A 20,885-nucleotide genomic window follows, 5' to 3' on the forward strand; every position below is an offset into this window, starting at 1 on the left:
ACCCCAAAAGGAAAGCCCATACCTTTTAGCAGTCACTTCTTATTTCTTCCTCTCCCCATCCCCTGACAACCAGTAATCTACCTTCTGTCTCTATGAATTTGCCTGTTCTGAACATTTGATATAAATAGAATCATACAATAAAAACTCAACAGTTCAGATGGAAAGCATGGGAAATAAGTTTGTAGCCTCTCAAATAGGTGCTGTTGACATTTCAGGCATGCCTATTAACTAATCACACCACATATGTTTACGACCATAAGTCATTACAATGTATACTCTTTGGCACACTAAATCCTTTCCTAGATAATGCTGAAACAATAAAATTAGAAAATTAAATAATAGTTTTGTTTATAGTTACAGCTCTTTGCTAAATGTTGTGCAAAAAAGAAAATCCCAAAAGCAAAAACAAACAAAACAAAACATAAGGAACAAGAAATTCAAAATTTTACTTAAAAGCTTTTGTTGGTTTCCCACTATTATTACTTCTGCTACTGCTAACAATTGCGACTTACCTTTCATCGAGTGCCTGCTATGGGCCATATATATATATATATATTTTTTTTTTAAGAAGTATTTTAAAAATTTTATTCTGGAAAGAACACTTAACATGAGATCTACCCTCTTAACAAATCTTTAAGTGTACAATATATTATTGTTGACTGTAGGCACAATGTTGTACCTAGAGAGTAGATCTCTAGAGCTCATTCATCTTGCTGGACTGAAACTTTATGCCCATTGATTAGTAACTCCCCGTTCTCTCCCCTCCACCCCCCACCGGCAACCACCATTCTGCTCTTTGATTCTATGATTATGACTTTTTTAGATACCTCATGTAAGTGAACTTGTGTAGTATTTGTCTTTCTGTTACTGGCTTATTACACTTAGTATAATGTGATCAAAGTTCATCCATGTTGTTGCATATTGCAGAATTTCCTTCTTTTTAAAGGCTGAATAGTATTCCATTGTATGTATATACAATTTCTTTATCTTTTCATCTGTTTGATGCATATTTAGGTTGTTGCCACATCTTGGCTATTGTGAATCGTGCTGCAATGAACATAAGAGTGCTGATATCTATTTGAGATCTTGATTTCAATTTCTTTGGGTAGATACCTAGAAGTGAGATTGTTGGATCCCATGCTAGTTCTATTTTTAATTTTTTGTGGAGCTTTTTCTGTTTCCCATAGTGGCTACACCATTTTGCATTCCCACCAACAGTGTGCAAGGGTTCCAATTTCTCCACATCCTGGCTAATAGTTTTTTTTTTTTTGATAATAGCCATCCTGACAGGCGTGAGGTGATATCTCATTATGGTTTTGATTTACATTTCCCCGATGATTAGTGATGTTGAGCATTTTTTCATATACCTATTGGTTATTTGTTTATCTTCTTTGGAGAAATATTTATGCAAGCCATTAGCCCATTTTTCAGTCAGGTTGTTAGATTTTTCTGCTCTTGAATTGTATGAGTTCCTTATATATTTTGGATATTAACCCATTATGAGATAGTTGGTTTGCAAATATTTTCTCCCATTCCATAGGCTGCCCTTTCACTCTATTGATTGTCTCCTTTTCTGTGTAGAAGCTTTTCAGTTTGATGTAATCCTACTTGTTTATTTTTGTTGTTGTTGTTGCCTGTGCTTATGGTGTCAAATCATTAGCAAAACCAATGTCATGAAGCTTTTCCCCTGTGTTTTCTTCTAGGAGTTTTATAGTTTCCAGTCTTATGCTTAAGTCTGTTTTTTTTTTTTTTAAGGATTTTATTTTTTTCCTTTTTCTCCCCAAAGCCCCCCGGTACATAGCTGCGTATTCTTCACTGTGGGTCCTTCTAGTTGTGGCATGTGGGACGCCACCTCAGTGTGGTTTGATGAGCAGTGCCATGTCCGCGCCCAGGATTCGAGCCAATGAAACACTGGGCCGCCTGCAGTGGAGTGCGTGAACTTAACCACTCAGCCACGGGGCCAGCCCCTAAGTCTTTAATCTATTTTGAGTCAATTTTTTGTGTATGGTTTAAGATAAGGGTCCAATTTCATTCTTTTACATGTTGATATCCAGTTTTCCCAATACCATTTGTTGAAGAGACTTTTCTTTTCCCTTTGAGTATTCTTGGCACCCTTGTTGAGTATCAGTTGACCATATATGTGTGGGTTTGTTTCTGGGCTCTCTGTTCTTTTCCACTGCTCTGTATGTCTGTCTTTAGGCCAGTACTGTATATATATATTTTTTTAAGATTTTATTTTTTCCTTTTTCTCCCCAAAGCCCCCCAGTACATAGTTGTATATTCTTCATTGTGGGTCCTTCTAGTTGTGGCATGTGGGATGCCGCCTCAGCGTGGTTTGATGAGCAGTGCCATGTCCTCGTCCAGGATTCGAACCAATGAAACACTGGACTGTCTGCAGCGGAGCGCGGACTTAACCACTCAGCCACGGGGCCAGTCCCAGTACTGTATATTTTGTGCTTTATATTTTGAAATCGGCTAGTCTGATACCTCCAGATTTGTTGTTCTTTCTCCAAATTGTTTTGGCTATTTGTGGTTCCATATGAATTGTAGAGTTGTTTTTCTCTTTCTGTAAAAAATGCCATTGGGATTTTGATAGAGATTGCTTTTAATTTGTAGATCAATGTAAAATGTAGACATTTTAATGATATTAAGTCCACGTCTTATTCTAAATGCTTTACCTATATAGTAACATTGCAATTTTTTTCTAATTCTAATTTTTACTTTTTAAATAAACTGTTTATTTTAGAATAGATTTAGATTTACAGAAAAGTTATGAAGATGTAGAGAAAGTTCCCTATACCCTACACTCAATTTCCACTATTATTGACATCTTACATCAGTATTGTACATTTGTCATAGTTAATGAATCAATATTGATTCATTATTATTAACAAAAGTCTAATTCATTTGAATTTCCTTAGTTTTCACCTAATTTCTTTTTTCTATTCTCAGATCTATCCAGGATACCATATTACCTTTAGTCATCCTATTTCTGTAGGCTCCTCTTGGCTGTGACAGTTTATAGGAGTGTTCTTAATCATCATAATAATTCCACGTGGTTGGACTCATCATTTTTCTTTACAGATGAGAAAACTGAGCCCAAGGTCATACAGAAATGGGAGCCACCTCTGGAAATCCAGGCCAGAGCCCCCACTGTCAACCACTGCCCGGCACTGCACTGCTGCTGATATATTAGGTACTCAATAAAAGATAAATGAATGCACAACTGGACCATGATATAAGGCAGTGTGTGGTAAGTGCTTTAGAGCCCCCAAAGGTAAAAGTTATTTCTGGCTTGTAGGAGCTTAGTGAAATTTGTAGAAGATTTCAACAATGAAATGAAGTTTGAACTAGGCCTTGAGAATTGGGAGGAGTAATTGTATAATACTTTATAGTTCTTTTCAAATATGTTCGGATCCCTGTCCCCATTCATTTTTATAACATCTCCAAGGATAGATGAATGGTTTTGCCCTGGAGCAAATGGCTTGAAGACAGAAGTTTTGGATCATGATTTAATAAACTTTCGATGTCTGAGCAAAGTCATGTTACAGAATTTCATTTTACTTCCTAGAGGACAAAACACGTTTTTTTTTTTGGTGAGGAAAACTTGCCTTGAGCTAACATCTGTGCCAGTCTACCTCTATTTTGTATGTGGGTTGCTGCCACAGCATGGCTGACAAATGGTGTAAGTCAGTGCCTGGGATGTGAACCCATGAACCCAGACTGCCAAAGCAGAGCATGCTGAACTTTACCACTCAACCATGGGGCTGGCCCCAAAACGTTTTTTAAATATGTGTTTTAACCTATGAACATTTAATCTCAAAATTAGTTTGATCATATTCCAAAACTCTTTCTCAACCAATTGAAGATGAGGATGAGGTCAATTTTGTTTGCTTAATGCACTGTTGATTCTTTTATATGATTCTGGCACATAGAAAGTAGTGAATAAGTATTTGTTGAATGAGAAAATGAACCCTGATTCAATTTAAAATTGAAAATTTTAACTTAAAAGAAGTTAAAGTTTTCTTGGTAATACTGATGGCAAGTAGAGCCTACAGAGGGTTTCCTTTCTTAAATGAATACACTGTTAGAGTCCTGACAACTTTTAACACTTGTACATGTTCGAACTCCCTGGAGTCTGTAAAAGGAGGAACAGAGAAGTTCCAAAGAGTCTTTGTCCTTTGTTTTTTCTACCAGCTCCCTCAACCAGAACCTTAACTCTCCAAATTTGTAGGAAATAACTCTCAGAATCTTCTAGGAATATGCTCTATTAACGTTTACAACTTTTTTAAAAAGTAAGGGGTAGGTTTCAGAATATGGTTTATTTATTTGAAATGAACTCTGCTGAGAAATTATTTTAAAATAACAATCAGAAGCTTTACTTTGTATTAATTAACTGTGTTCACGTGGGAGCAACAATGAAGCGATTCATGATTGGTTTTACAAAGTAGTGACATGTTTTTACAAGTGCCTTCTGCTTCAGAGGACAATATGATGTGTATGTCATATATTTGAACTGTAGAAGTTTTGGGAAAATAACCAGAATTTCCAAACTTGGAACATGGTTCTTACGTCAGTGACAGGTAAGACTGAAAATGTGTCCTTTGAAATTATGGCCCCCTCCCTGCTGGCATCCCCTTTTCCCAGCTAATGGGAGAGGTTTAAAAGAAAACTAGCCAATTGGAAGTAGTCTTTGGCAGATCAAATCCAACCTTGCAGGAACCTGGAAAACTGCCCTCTTGTGGAGCTTGTTGAAATTTAGGCTTACAGGCTTCCCAAAGACGTCTGTCTTAGGGTCAAAGGTGGATAAAATTCCATATTGTTTCTCAGATGTCTCTAAAGCAGTGAGGGAAATGGCAATTTAAAGTGGAAAGAGTAAAGGTCAAATGTGACCCATAGAATATGCATTTAACCTTTTCTTTTTCCTTCTTTTTGATTATCAGCTCATGTTAGTAAGGTCACTGTTTTCAAGGTAATTATAAATGTGTAAAGAAGATGTTATAACACAATGAAATTAATAAAAGAAAAAGGTGTAGGCAGAGTAACTAATGCTATGAAGAATAGAGGCATGGTCATTGACTATGTAGTGACTGGTTTTGATGCTTGGTTTTCACTGTGACTGAGAAAAATGGCAACGCCTTTAAACTTAATAAATTCTGTTCTCTATATAATTATGTTCCTATGTGGGATAGCTTGGAGATATTCAGACGATTCTGTGGATCTATCCTGACAATCAAGGCAGAAATATGTATTGGCACCGTGAGAGGGAAGCTCCAAGGGTCAACCTTTTGTGTAGGAGAGTAGTTGTCTTTTAGAGTTTGATTTGAGCCTTATTTGTTTATAGGTAGAAAGATGTCAGTTGAGAGAGTACCAGAGGTGATCTTCTGCCTTGCAAATATCCTTCTCTAGCCAACATTCCACATTTGGAGAGTCGTATCTTCAGATTTACATAATTCCAGTCAAGAAGTCTTTATTAAAACCTAAGCCATTATCAATGAATACTTCAATTACCAACAAACACCTTATGCAGTGTTTCTCCATCTGCATGAAAATCACCTGGACTGACTTCGGGACCTGGCCCCAAACCAGTTTGGAAAGAATCTCTGGGTGGGGAGATGGGTAAACCAGAGTGCTTCTTACACCCAGTGAGGTTCTAGAATCCCTGAAATGATAAATTGAGATCCCTCTCAGAACAAAACTCTTTAGAATTCAGGGTAGGCAGCTGAGGAGGAGGAAGAAATACGCCAAGATGAAGGAGAGAACTGGGATGGGGGTGAATGGGAGATACCAAAGCTGAACTTTGGCCTCTTCCTGGTTCTGCCCCGGGCTGGTGCCTGGAAGCATCCCTATTGCTGTGGTCAGTGGCTCTGTGAGTAATCTCCCCCATCAGGAAAATGGGAGACACGTCAACCTTTTGGAAATGGCAGTGCTAGCCCACAGGAATGCATGAAAAACAAAGGATTCTCAGAGATAAACTCCCTTAAGTTAACTGAGCCCCTCGGGGTAGAGGCTTTTCATTGTGCTGGCCCCAGTGACATGTGGTGTAGATCCAGATATGTCCTGGGTCTTGTGATCACAGTCTTTCTTTTGGAAACAGTTGCTGACAATCTGTCAGTCCTTTGTGTTAGAGCTCAGCCCGTTTGAAAATGCGGGGTATCAGCTGCTGTGGCTGTAGGTCCATTTCTGTTTTCCAGCAGGTGGGTGTGTCTGTTTCTTTCCTTTCATCTCCATCCAGGCTTTCTTCTTTCAAGCACTTTCCGGTTTGTCAAGCCAAGTATGCCTGTCACGTTGGAACCCAGCCCTGGGATAGTCACCAACTTCTTTTTGTGTTGGTATCTCCCTTGACTATATTTCCACTCTTTCTTATCTTCCTAAAGCCTACCAGTCCATTCACATGGTCACCTACACATCCTATTCTCTTTGTTGTGAGCGCTCCAATAATACCAGTTACCCTTGTAGCCTCATCTCTTCTGTATTTTTGCTTCATCTAGACTTGCCTTGTGCTTTTCCTGTGGATCACCTTGGCTGTTCCTTCTTTCTTCTTCCTATTATTTTCAATATCAAGTCATACTAAGTGCTTCAATAGCTTTCCTGAACGGAAATATTAGAGTTCAGTAGAAAGAGACTGGGTTTCAGACTCAGGCTGGTATTGGAATTCTCTCTTTGCTACTTATTGGTAGCTCTGAAGACAACATTTCTGTCAGAGTTCTGAAAATTTAATTAGGTGATATAGAAATATGCCAAGCACAGTACCATAACAATAGATGTTCAACACATGGTAGCTATTATTATTCATGTTGTTTTTGTATGAAAACTTTCCATACTGCTGTAGCCCACAATGCTTTTCCTTCCTTTGTGCTTGTGTAGATTTTCTTGGGTTTGGGGTCCCAAGAGAAGTGGGAGACTAGGATATACAGCCCTTAACCATGTGACTCAAGAATAACGAGCCTTGTGAGCAGAAGGAAGTGCTGTGATGTACAAGCACGCTATCCCACTGCCTACTCATAGGCAGAGCTTTCTCTCAGGACCAGGCCCCTGGTGGTCTTTGCCTGGGTCTTTAAGCGGTTCCCTCTTTAAGCGGAAGCCATCCCCAGAGGAATTTGCTTGCTGGAACTCATGTGGTTTCTTCATGTTGAATTAAAGCCTTGGAATCCCAAATGGACCAAGTCAGAATGTCCTAGATAAGAGTTACCCAATGGGGCCATGGAGCCACCACCATGTTATGGGTTTTTGCTATGTCCTGGCTGTGGCGCCAACACAGTTCTCCAGCCTCCTGAAAGTTATTCCCGTTGCTACTAATTTCTGCTATTCTGCGCAAGAATTCTCTAAACTGAGGAGCCTGTAGACAGTGATGTCCCTGGCTCGTTAATCCTGGAGAATCCCAGGAATGAGCTTCTGCTATCGTCTACTCTTCCTTCCTTTTTAAATTTCCAAACAACAACATGAACGTAAACATCTTATAGCAAGGATTCTCTGATCGGTTTCACCCTACAAGCCACAGTCTGTCAACTGTGTTCCAACTCAGGGGTTTTCAAAGTGTTAGCACACAGGGGAGTTTTTTCCATGAAATTCTGCTATGTCTTACTCTGTCTACACTCTTTCTATTAATGGTTACTGTTGAGAACCCCTAAAAGCCTTTAAGAATTTTGGGAAGGAGCATAGACTGATTAGAACTCTTTGATAGAATGAGAAAAATGGTTCTTTTTTCCCCAGCTTTATTGAGATGTTACTGACATATAACACTGTGTAAGTTTAAGGTATACAACGTGATGACTTGATGCACGTATATGTTGTGAAATGATTGCCACGTTAAGGTTACTTAACACTTTCATCACCTCACATAATTACCTTTTGTGTGTGTATGTGTGTGTGTGTGTGTGTGTTTGTGTATGTGTGTGAGAACATTTAAGATTATTCTCTTAGCAACTTTCAGGTTTAGAAAACACTGTTGTTAACTGTAGTCACCATGCTCTGTTAGATCCCCAGAACTTATTTCCCCACCTGGAAAAATGATGATACCCCAGCAACCACCATTCTTCTCTGTTTCTGTGAGTTTAGCTTTTTTAGATTCCACATGTAAGTGTTATCATACAATATTTATCTTTCTCTGACTTATTTCACTTAGCATAATGCTCTCAAGGTCTGTCCATCTTCTCACAAATGGCAAGATTTCCTTCTTTCTCACGGCTGCATGATATTCCATTGTGTGTCTATATATCACATTTTCTTTATCCATTCATTCGTAGACAGATACTTAGGTTGTTTCCATATTTTGGCTACTGTGAATAATGCTGCAATGAACTTGAGAGTGCAGATATCTCTTCAAGATCCTGATTTCATTTCCTTTGGATATATACACAGAGGTGGGATTGCTGGATCATATATGTTAGTTATCCTTTTAGTTTTTTGAGGACCTTCCATATTGTTTTCCATAGTGGCTGCATCAATTTACATTCCCACCAATAATGCACAAGGGTGCCCATTTCTCCACATCCTTACCAACACTTTTCTCTTCTCTTTTTGATGATAGCCATTCTAACAGGCATGAGATGATATCTCATTATGTTTTTGATTTGCATTTCCCTGATGATTAGTGATGTTGAATATCTTTTCACATTTTTGGCCATTTGGATGTCTTCTTTGGAAAAATGTCTATTCAGGCCCTCTACCCACTTTTTAATTGGACTCTTTGTTTTTTTGCTATTGAGTTGTATGAGTTCCTTATCTATTTTGAATATTAACCCCTTATCAGATAGGTCATTTGCAAATATTTTCTCCTATTCCATGGGCTGCCTTTTCATTTTATTGATTGTTTCTTTTCCTGTGCAGAAGCTTTTTAGTTTGATGTAGTCCTACTTGTTGAAATAAACCCACACGTATATAGTCAACTAATATTTGACAAGGGAGCCAAGAATGCTCACTGGGGTAAGAATAGTCTCTTCAATAAATGGTGTTGGGAAAACTGGATAATACATGCAGAAGAATGAAATTGGACCCCTATTTTATACCAGTCGCAAAAATTAACTCAAAATGGATTAAAGACTTAAACATAAGACCTGAAACCATAAAAGTGGAAAAAAAAACATAGGGAAAAGACTCCTTAACATTGGTCTTGGCAATGATATTTTGGATATGACACCAAAAGCACAAGCAAAAAGAACAAATATAAATAGGAAAATATTTCTTAAACTCTTAAGTTATCTGCCAGAGTAGACAATATAGGTCTTTCCTTTCTACTTCTTATCCTCCCCAAATGTTCCAGTTAAGCAGATAAAAATATATCTGAAAGGCAATCAACCAACCAACCAAACAAAAAAATCCAACATCCCCTCCAAATCCCTAAAATTGTTCAAAAACTGAAAAGCCCTCTCCCTCCCTGTCTTTTCTGCTTTCCCAGACTATTTGCCCATTCTTGGACTATGCTTCCCTTGAACTTCTGTTTCACATCCTCTTGCCCATCGTTGGCTGCTCCACCTCTGTGTTTCTGGTCACCCCCCAAACTTTACTTCTCTTCAGGACCCTGGAAGACTTATTGTTTGTGCTTTATTTGATGCAGATCACATACTGTTTAGTACTTGTGTTTTTTTTTGTTAGCAAGATTATATGCTTCTTGAGGTACAGCGGCCTATACCCTCTATAGGAGGTACTATGTTGATTTCTGAAAAAGCAGCTGCTCCATGAAAATATATTGACTGGTTATTGATTTTTGCCTTTGGTATACTTCACAATTTTCCTGCTTGCCAAGTTCTGCTTCTAGCCAGCATGGGATTATGTGTGTCACCTGGGGACAGAGATGGCATGGGGATCTAAAACCTAGAGTTAATTCTATAAACTCATTTAGAGCAAAAGTTTAATTGTCCCCCTATCAACTGAGTCTTTTATCTGAGCTGAGTTGCGATAAAAAACAAATTGGTGAGTTTCATTTGCTCTGCTTGCTTTGGCTCCTGTGCATAGCATCAGGAACACAAGTAAGTCAGAGAGAAGGAGAAGCAAAGGATCTGCACAGGCCAGCGAGCTTCCGTCTGGTCATGTTGGCCAAAGAGCAACAGGTGTTAAGTGCATCATTGAATAAGTTGTTGACCTTTCTTTTTTTTTTTTTTTTAAAATTGAGTTATTGATAGGTTACAATCTTGTGAAATTTCAATTGTACATTAATGTTTGTCAGTCATGTTGTAGGTGCACCACTTCACCCTTTGTGCCCACCCCCCACCCCACCTTTCCCCTGGTATCCACTAAACTGTTCTTGGTCCATAATTTTAAATTCCTCATATGAGTGGAGTCATACACAGATTATCTTTCTCTTGCTGGCTTATTTCACTTAACATAATTCTCTCAAGGTCCATCCATGTTATTGCAAATGGAATGATTTTGTTCTGTTTTGCAACTGAGTAGTATTCCATTGTATATATGTACCACATCTTCTTTATCCATTCGTCTGTTGCTGGACACTTAGGTTGCTTCCACGTCTTGGCTATTGTAAACAGTGCTGCAATAAACATTGGGGAGTTGTTGACCTTTCTATGTGGGGAAATAAGCATTGGGCAATCTGCTTCACAAAAGACTGGAACTAGTCTGGAAATATTACTTTCTAATGCCCACTTTTTCTCATTTATAAGCCAAACGGCTAAGTAGTGCTGTCCCTGGAGATGGAGATGGCCAAGTGCCAGTTGGGGGGATAGAAATAAGAAAGGGAGTATGGCCTTTTACTGCTGCCAAATGGATAGGCTCTTTCTCTCCCCTCTTGTGTCCTTACTACCTCCTACTCCCTGAGAGTCCACAGCCAGAAGAGGCAGGTGACCAGTGGTAAAGCCTGTTGGCATGCCGGAAGGGTATCCAGTCTACTTCGTGCAAACTTATTCAGTCCATCAACCTCTTTCCATCTCTACTACCACCTCCCTAGCAGTGGGTTTATATTCAAAATATTCAATAACTAGTATGGTGCAAGGCACTGACCTATCAGGGTAGAAGCTGGTTATAAACAACTAAAATAGTCATACTGGTTAGCCCTGTTCTTTGGAATCTAAGGTCCAATTACCTCTGGCCTAGACCCTGTAAGGGCCTCCTAAGTGGCCCCTGCAGTGCACCCTAATCTACTGCACAGTAGTCAGAGTGATGTTTTTCAGGTGCAAATATTATTTGATCACCTCCCCCCCTCCCCCTCACTTCTTAAAACCTTTCCATGGTCCTCCATAGCTCTTAAGATAAAGAGGATCTCCTTAACATGGCCTTTAAAGCCTTACATAATTTGTCCCCTCTCTGCCTGTAATATAATTGATAGTCTATTTCCCACACAAAGCTGTAAGCTCCATGAAAGCAGGGACTGTATTTGTTTTTTTCGCACAATTATTTTCCAGTGACTACCTAGTATAGTGTCTGACACACAGCAGGAGCTCAGTAAATAGTCTTTGAATGAATAAATAAATCATGAAATAATCCCAACTTATCCAACATGTATCTTCATATTTAGTCCAGGATTTTTATTGTATATACATGTGAATATGTTTTTAATAAACAGTTTTGTAGAAGATATTTGTTCATGTTTCTTATATTGTTGAACTGCAACGGCATTCTCCTAGTGGTGGATGTCAGACACCTGGGAGCTGTTCTGGGCTGCCATCTTTGCATCCCCCAGCCCATGTCTAAATAGTCACATGGCACTATACTATTTCCCAAATGATTCTCCCAATTGTTCCCTCCTCTCCAACTGCTGACAATGGCTTGGGCCAGGTCTCATCATTCCTTCAGTTACTTCCAACCGGGTCTCCCTACTTTCTTTCTTACTCTCCTTCAGTCCATCTTCTGCAGAGCTGCTAGGGGAAATTTCCTAAAACCTAAATTTAGTCATGTCATTATCTTGCCTTAAAATTCATAGCATGCCCCCCAGAGGATCAAATCTTATAAATCTATAAAACCCTTATAAATCTTATAATCTATAAAACCCTTCATCATTTGGGACCTGTCTACTCTTTTAGACCTTATTCATTTAATAAATAGTTACAGTTATGAATCATATAATGAGGTTTCAGTCAACCACGGGCCACATATATGATGGAGGTCCCATCAGATTGGTACCATATAGCCTAGGTGTGTAGTAGGCTATACTATGTAGGTTTATGTAAGTACTGTAGGGGAGGAAGAAATTTTCCTCTACCCTGTTAGGTTCTTCTAACTGGTCTAAGACTTAAACTGACATGAGACAGATTAACAGGAGAAAAACAAAAGTTTAATAATTTGTATATATGGGAGAAACCCAGGAAAACTAACTCACCAAAATGCCCAAAGCTTTCACCTTAAATGCATCTTCAGCTAAAGACAAAAGAAGATGTTGCCGGCGGGGAGAGTCAGGGACTTCAAAGGGAAGGAAGGCAGTTCGCCAGTGGGTGAAAAGGAGAAAATGTTTGGAAAACAAGTGTTTGGCCACACAGAAACAGAAGAACGCAGAGGGAGCCCCACAAACAGGCTTTTCTCAGTTCCTCCCTGTCTACCACCTAGTTCATGTTATGCTAAGGTGACAGCTTGCTTCCTGGGGCAGGTTTTTATATCTAAATTCTTTTAGGCAGTTAAAGGGAAAGTAACAAGAAAAACTTTCTGAGTCTTTTGTTTATTAAAAATAATCAGCCTAAAATAATCCTCATGTTAAAGAGATACATTTTGGGGTGGAAAATTTTGTTCCCCTTCAGTATACTCTATGATATTTGCACAACAATGAAATTGCCGATCGACACATTTCTCAGAACGTATCCCTGTCGTGAAGTGACGCCTGACAGTATTGAACACTTACTACATACAAGGAGATCTATTGGAATCATGGTGGTGAATAAGGCAGTGCTTTCTTTGCCCTTATTGCAAATACTGTCTAATGTAGATTTATCCCATGGAACAACCATATGTAGCTAACATTTGTGGTTCCTAGAACCTGTTACCCCCTCATATTTCTTTGCCATTGTTGAGGTGCCTCTTCTCTTCCTCACCTCTATTCACATCAACCTGACAAACTCCTATTTATTTTTCAGGACTTAATTTAAGAACCATTTCTCTTGGGACAGTTTGTCTGATCACTTCCCGCCCCCTAGGAAGGATTTACTATTCTTTCATTGTTCATTTTCTACCATGCTACTGGTTACACTGTTTATATTATTTTATCTTTCTCAACCACTAGTCTATAAACTCCATATCAAATGATTCTTTGTCTTAGTCATCATCATCTCTCCAGAGAATGGAAGAGTACCTGTTCAGTGGTAAACAGGCATTCAGTAATGTTTGTTGACTGAGAAAATGTTTTCTCGGAATGTGGGACCCAAGATATGGCATATATTATGGGTCCTTCTGTTCCAAGCAGATTTTAATATCTTAAGAAATCATAATTTATTATAGTAGTTTGTTGATATACTTTAAAATTTAGTATATTTTAAAGTGTAGGGCTCCATTTTATTCAATATCTTTTGTTTAAATGGAATCCACTTGTAAACTGACCCCTTACAAAGCTTATTATCAACTATGGTAATTAACTTGTTTAACTTGAATGATGTACACACAACTATGACAAATCTTATCAGTAAAAATTTTCATTTGACCCTACTTTGATTTTTGATAGACTTTGGCATGGTCTGGTAAGGTAAACATTGATATTATCCCTCCTGGAATTTGCCAGATTCTATTCCTATTAATGGGGATAGACATTTTACCAATTCATTTTCAAGCTAGGTCGCTCATCCATTTCTTTTCTCCCAGGACACCCAGTTGTTTCCATCTCTTTGTTATCCTTAAGCATAAAGTTAATGTGAACTACTTCCCTTGACAGCAGACCCTGGTTAGAGCTCTCTGGGATATGAGGATTCCAGTGGAGGGTCATCTGAGATGGGACTAACTAGGAATTGGTCTTGTTAATGCACAAATACTTGTTAAGCACCTGCTCTGTGCCCAACTCTGTGGTAAGGTATAATTACTTCTGTCCTATTCACCACTGTATTTCCAATGCCTAATAAATGCTTGATGAATATTTTTTGAATGAATAAATTTTGGAAAATATCCAGCCTGTTCTTGGAAAGGTTGAGAAGAAGAGTAGGGAGAGAAGTATTGATCATGCACCTATTATGTGCCAAGGCCTGTGTTCACACTTTCCACACATTATAAGTTTTTACAAGAGCCCTTGAGGTAGATGTGCTTATTTTATTTTCCATGCATCCCTTGTTTCTCCAGGTACAGAGCTAAGGAGTAAAATAGAAATCACATGAACAGTATCATTGTATTCTTAGCTCTGGACTTACGCTGTCTCTATTGATAGACCAAAGCTCTTCCAAAGCTCCCTCAGTTATTATGGAAAATGTCTGGGCGCATCCCCTATGTACTCATGAAATAGCCTTTGCATTTACCACTGCCCTTCCATTTACCACATCATGTCTACCATTTTCTTCCTCCCCTGGCTGCTGCTCTGGATGTTTCTGCCTGCTGAAGTCTCCAGGGGTTGGGCTGTGCAATAGTCTATGGCACGGAAGCTGCTCCACTGTCACATCATCACCTATTTTGTCCACAGATACAGTAGTGTCAGGGACCTCTGAGAAAAACAACCTGGTGACCAGATTATTTTTCTCCAGCAGAGGAATAAACATCTGGAGGGAAGGCCTGATGTGGGCAGAGCACTTATTTGACGTGCTCTTACATGTGGTGTGGATGTCAGCGGCATGGAAATTGCTGCTCTGCTTCTCATGGAGGGAGTGTAGCTGGAGCTTCAGGCTAGACAGTCCACTGTCTGGCTCAGTCCATCTGATAATGGTGATTGCTGTTAAGATAAATCATCCAAAGGATGAGGGAGAGAGGTAGGAGAAGTTTGGGATCTGATGGGAAATGCCCCTGGGGGAACAAGTACTATGTCCTTCTTTGTAGAGACGCACCAAGGTTTAAGTAGGGGGAAGGCATGACAAGACCAAAAAAATTAACCTGGTAAATACTGTTAGCCTTTCCTTCTTTCTCTACCTTTGAAGGAGGAAGAGTCCTCTTTGCTTCAACAGTCCCAGGGACTGGGATTTTGTTCTGGTTAATGTCTGGGGTATACTATTGGAAGGAGCCCCAAAAGTTTAAATTGATATCCAAGAGACAGGGTTAAGAGCTATTCAGGAAGAATAAGAGATTGAGAGAGAAGGGATACTGAGAGAAGTAAAGCAGTAGTATGCACTAGAGTTTTAACGACAGAGAGTGTAAGTGAGAAGGAGAAAGAAGAGTGGTTACTGAGCAGCTGTTACGAAGACTTCAGAGATGATGGAAAAAGAGGATCTTTAGGATCTTTGCTGTCTCTCTGAAAAATCTCAGTAAAAATTTAAGATATTTTTCAATGTATCTTTGGCTTTTGCACTTTTCCTGTTAGATATAGCACTGGTCTAAGTCTGGCCATGAGAAGGGTTCAGCTTTGTGTTACCATCTCATCGGAGAGCCAGGATGAAGCCATGAAACCATTGGCGAACAGAGCAATGGATTGTGAGGTATAGACAATATGTGTTTCCAGAGACCAGACAAAGCAAGAATCAATATAGGCTGTGGTTGTTGGTGAAGGTTTCAAAGAGCTTAACGGAGCATAGCTGGGAATCAGATCTGAAAAACTATATAGGATTTGAATAGATGGAGAGAAGGAATGACATTTTAGCCAGTGAAAATGTACCTAAGTAAAGGCATAAGGTAGGAATGAACATTTTCTCTAAGGTGGTTTAGTCAGGAGTCAGCCTAAGGGGAAGAGAAAGAAGAGTGATGAGTAGTAACTGGGAATTAGAATGTATCGGCAAAGTCCGGTTGTGGAGGCTTTTAGAGGCTACACCAAGGAGGGTGTATGTAATTTACAAAGGACAACAGATGTATTCTGTAGAATGATGAAAACTAGAGTTTTAAAAAGATTCATCTGGAGGAAGTGATTGAAATGGTGGAAGCCTGGAGACTTTTTGCTTTAAATCCATGTGTGAGGCATTTAGGGTTTGGACTTGGTGGAGAGGAAATGTTGAAAGGACGAATCATAGGACTTGTAACCGATTAAGATGTTCAGGACAGATGTGAGATCAGATTCAAATATAATTCTAAGTTTTCTGGTCTAGAGCTTTTGGGGAATTATGGCTTCATTCATTCATTTATCCATTTGTCTTTTCACTTATTCAAGAAATATTTCTTGAGCACCTAGTGTGTTCTCCGTACTGAGATAGAGAGAACAAAAACATTGAACACTCCCTGACCTCATGGAACTTCCAAGAGAGGGAGAAACGGATAATAAAAATATAAAAAGTAAAATATATAGCATATCAGCTGGTGATAAGTTCTTTGAAGAAAAATAAAGTAGAGAAGAGGAATAATGAGTTGCGGATAGGTAAAGAGGTTACAACGGTAAGTAATTGAAGTGGGCGTGTTGGAAAAGAAACTAGGTGTTGGGGAAAGATGAAATTTGGACACATCAGTGGCATGATATTCTGAGAAATGTAGGCCAGGGATTCTCATGGGATGTTAGTTTTGGGAGTTACCAGCATAGCTGTAGTAATTGAGGCTTTTATCTTGGGAGAACCCTTAAGCAGGAATTGATGAAAGCCTGAGGTGTCAACCTTGGATACTGCCCATTTTTTAGGAGAATTCCTTGGGAAGAGGAAGAAGACCCAGGGAGGGAGCAGCAGAGTTCACGATGTCCCCAGGGTCAGAAAAAGGCAGGAAAGGAAGGGAACTTGCTGCTTAAGAATGTTTTTACTCTTCTTATATAGGTGGTAACTGGAAGGTGGGAGCTCATCAGTAGTGTCTTCCTCTACCCGGCGTCTTAATCATCCTCTGGTAATGTCTTAAGACAGTTTCTGTAAATATCTAGCAGATTGCTGAGTGAAAGGGCAATGAATCACTTGGCCTAGGAATGGATAACTGAAGTAAAATTAATTTTTCTCTTAACAAAATGAACCATGAAAATGACAGTGCCCCAAATAATGAGTACCTTATGAGTACTAAAGACTTTGTAGAAGTGTTTATTTCACAACTAATCCATCTACCCACCCTATATAAAGCTGTTATAATGTGTCTTTCTGCCATAGCCCCTGATCCTGAGGTTTTACAGTTTAGCACGAAAAACACCTATGTGGCAGGGCATGAAGGCTTTTAGACAGGGAAAAACCAGTTAGCAAATATAAAACATGAAACAAAAAGTAAATAAATAGGTGACTAATACTGTGGGTCTGAAGGGAATGGCTTACCAATTAGGCAATGACTTCTCATCACTTTACAAGGTAATGTTACTAATCCCTTCCTATGAAGTCAAGGATGCTAATGTACCTGTTATTTGTTTCCTCCACACTAGAGTCTTTTTCTTTTTAATTTAAAAGATTATAAGATAGACAAGTGAAGCAAAGAATGTTCTAGGAGTCTGAGGGATTCAATTATGCGTCTTAGCCTGTGAATTGTAAAGGCATCCTCTGCTGACACTCCTGTGTCAACTTGCAGGCTGGTATGATAAACAGTGACACAACAACAACATAACTCAGGAGATTTTAAGTGATTGTGACCCACATCTCATTATGAAAAACTTAAATATTAATGATCTCTTGTAAAATCAGTATGTATTCAGCTGCATGGAAACTTAATAAGAAAAAATGAATAATGTTTAATTGGTCTAAAGCCCCTAAGACATTAATTTAAAAAATTAACTTACTACCTCTTTGTCCTATTCATTAACTCATAGGGGAATTAAAATAATCACAAATGATGGCAGTGATTGCAACAACAGTTCTTTATCTTATAATAATACCACATGAAATTCTTCAAGGCTGAAAATATTTGTTTCTATCCTTATGTTGCACAGACCATCTTTCAGTAATGGAAAGAAGCAAGTGATCAGCTTTAGTTTTGATGCTCCTGAATTATGACTCATCCCGTTTGGGAACCCGGAATTGTTGAATGGTATTATCCCTGACTTGCAAGCTCATGTTTTGCTATTGAAAGCAAATGCTTCCATTCCCACCTTCCCCTCTGCTCTTTTCTCTTTAAAATTCAAGACTAAAAGGGAGTAAATATTTTTCCACTTGAATCTTTTTTATTTTTGATTTTTCTATAAATAGTAAGCATAATGTCACCGTTCTTGAACTAATAATGATGGATATTTGAAGACAATATGTTGTCATTGATTTAGTTGCCTGTTTTTTGTTAGACTAGATATTTCTGTTACTAAAGTTGATTCAGTTTTGTATTTCTTTGTTTTCTTTGATGTGAGAAAGAAATGCTTACTTTCATAAAATATTTTAAAAATTAACATATATCAACCCAATAACAGTCTCAGTATAATATTTAAAATTGCTTAAATATTGTTTTAGTTTTAAAGTTCTGTGCCCCTGTGATTGATAAATAGAACAAAGCAAAGTCAAAGAAACAGTAGTTAAATTGATTTTCTTAATCCTTCTTCCATAGGATCATCTGGAATGTGTTAAACACATCTTCCCTTTACCTTACCATAAAATCTAAGAGGAAATAAATATTTTTACAGAAGTGAATCATTCATATTTGAAGTTAGTGAAATTGAGGCCACACTCAGATTTCTTTCTTTGTTATAGTAACTCCAAAGATACTTTACTGCATGGTTTAGTCTGGCCAAATAAAAAGAGAAATTGGGACCAAGATTCAAGAAAAGTATGTGTAGTGTACAATATCTGTGCTGGGAGATGCTTTGAAAGACTCGGAAAAAACTCTACATATATTGAAACATATCACATATCTTTACATATTATTAAATCTTAAAAAGCTGGACATAAAATGAAATGTGTAAAAGCCAACATTATGTCATGGGGAGCAGAAAAGAGAAGAAGCAGACATTATAAACTTTCTTATATGCTTTATACCAAAATTCTTTAAAAAAATAAACTAGAATGTGGCTTGCAGCCATAGGTGTAAAATAGATTATAAATTAATTTGGAAGCAGGTGTTTCCATGGTTGTGAGAAAAACAATGCCAACTGAACATTTCCATAGCATTAAAAGAGCAGACTACGGTTGTGCTTGCAACAGGCAAGAAAGAGAAATAAGATCATAATGCTGGAACATATTCTTCACTTTCTGAAACAAAACCTGGAGCCATAAATGCTGCAGCTGGAAGAGTTTTGTAGGAGTTTTGATCTTGGTGGGCGAATTCAGCATTAACGTCTTTAACTCACACGCATAGCTTGCAGTAAAATCCATATCCACAAGGTATTTTCTATTCCCAAGTATGAAGTTTCTGTTCTTTCTTTTTCTTTTAAAAAGAAATAAACAAGGAACAAAAATTATTGTATTTGTTAAACTTCAATTTGTCTTTTCTTGGAGCAAGTAAAGTTGCAAAGCAGAAATTCTCAAGCTAGCCATTTATATAGTTATGGTATTGTTATACTTTATACTCACTGGCACAGACTCTCGTTCCATTAGTGAGCTGTGCTGAAGAAGAACAGTGTCTGTGCTTCCATGGGCAATATTTTCCTCTGATAAGAGTTGTGTTTCGCTTGATCACAGATTCCGTCTACGAGTTTTCCTACACCTAATTCTAGCAATTCCTACCCTCCACCCCCTTATTTTCATTTTGGGGCAAAGAAAAAGATCTGACACAGGACTCATTTGTTATTGTATTCCTTGGCCTTGGCTGAATGACAATTGTGACATCTTTTCCACTCTACTCTCCATAGAGTGTGGACATGTGGGATACCTATATACAAATTAAAAAGAAAAAGTTACCCAGCACTCTTAATAGCCACTTACTTGATTACTAATGGGACTGTCACATAGTACCTTGACATCATAATTAAAATATGCATAAAAATTTAATATAAAGTATATGTTTGAATATACGCATATAAATACTAGAGATATAAAGAAATACAAACTGTTGATCTTGTCATGTTTTAGTGGGAACTTTAATCTCTGCTTGTGTTTTCATTAATTTAAAACTACTAGGCAAAAAATAAATGAATCATGTATCAAACAATTATTTTCCACCATTCTCCTCAAATTGAGTAATCATTTACTGAATTGCCTAGTTATTTAGGTTTGATTGAATCATATGGCATTGTTATTTCCATAGGAGATAAACAGTTGAATATTAGCAGCATCATATGGTGCAACCTAATAGATTTAGGTTCAATCACCAATCACGTATTTCCCTTTGTTTGTTCCAGCTAAAAGTATTTGGACCGGGAATCTTTTCCCCATGTGCTTCCATTGGAGGGACTCAGCTTTCCCCCGCTAATTTTCCCTATGCCCTTGTTTCCTCTTCAAGGAGCCTGTTTTCTCTGTCTTCATATTCCTTTTCCTTTCTTCTTTTGTTTCTGCAGAGGGAGACAGAGAGAGAGAGAGAGAAGAGGAAGAAGAGAGAAAAATGGAGAGCAATGGGGTGTGATCCTTCCCATGAAACTGTCTCCAAATCCTTCTAAAGGTTCTAAACTCAAAAAATGTTTGAGTGTGAGTTGATTTTTGTAGGAACCAGTGAACAGATTGGGCTTCCTGCCTGGATTGATGTGTAGGAGCATAGAGGCAGAAGCCCAAGGAAGCCAGTCCTGTGCGCTCACAAGAATCGTGAGGAGGACTTTGCCTTTTACAATCCTATAGAATTTGGGTTTGTCCAAGCTTAAACAGATCTCTGAGTTCTCTGTTTGACATCTGTGTTTCATTCTGGGGTCCCCTCCAGTATCGTTTGAATTAAGGAGCAGAGCTGAACCAGGAGTACAGCCTTATAATGACTTCCAAACTGTGGGGTGCCCTGTGCAGGGAGATTAGGGGTTTGTTGGATTGGCTGAAAATCTTGATGATTTTGGAAATTCCATTTAAATTTAGAGTAAAGTTGTAGAAACCATTCTGAGATAGGCAATTCAGCCTTTGGGGAAAACGCTCTGTTTAATGTTGACTATTCAGAAAAAAGCCAGGTAT

The 20,885-nt window shown here is 38.3% G+C and overlaps 1 long non-coding RNA gene across 1 annotated transcript in view; it reads left to right on the forward strand.

Moving 5' to 3' along the window:
* Positions 1-20,479, forward strand: part of LOC123288162 (uncharacterized) — a 33,720-nt gene extending 13,241 nt beyond the window's left edge. The window contains exons 2-3 of the long non-coding RNA XR_006531743.2: positions 3,085-3,253; positions 20,294-20,479. This is a non-coding gene — a long non-coding RNA (uncharacterized lncRNA). The remainder of the gene's footprint in view (positions 1-3,084; positions 3,254-20,293) is intronic.
* The last annotated feature ends 406 nt before the right edge of the window (positions 20,480-20,885 follow it).

The sequence above is a fragment of the Equus asinus genome, chromosome 10, assembly GCF_041296235.1.
Source record: "Equus asinus isolate D_3611 breed Donkey chromosome 10, EquAss-T2T_v2, whole genome shotgun sequence".
Lineage (NCBI taxonomy): Eukaryota > Metazoa > Chordata > Mammalia > Perissodactyla > Equidae > Equus > Equus asinus.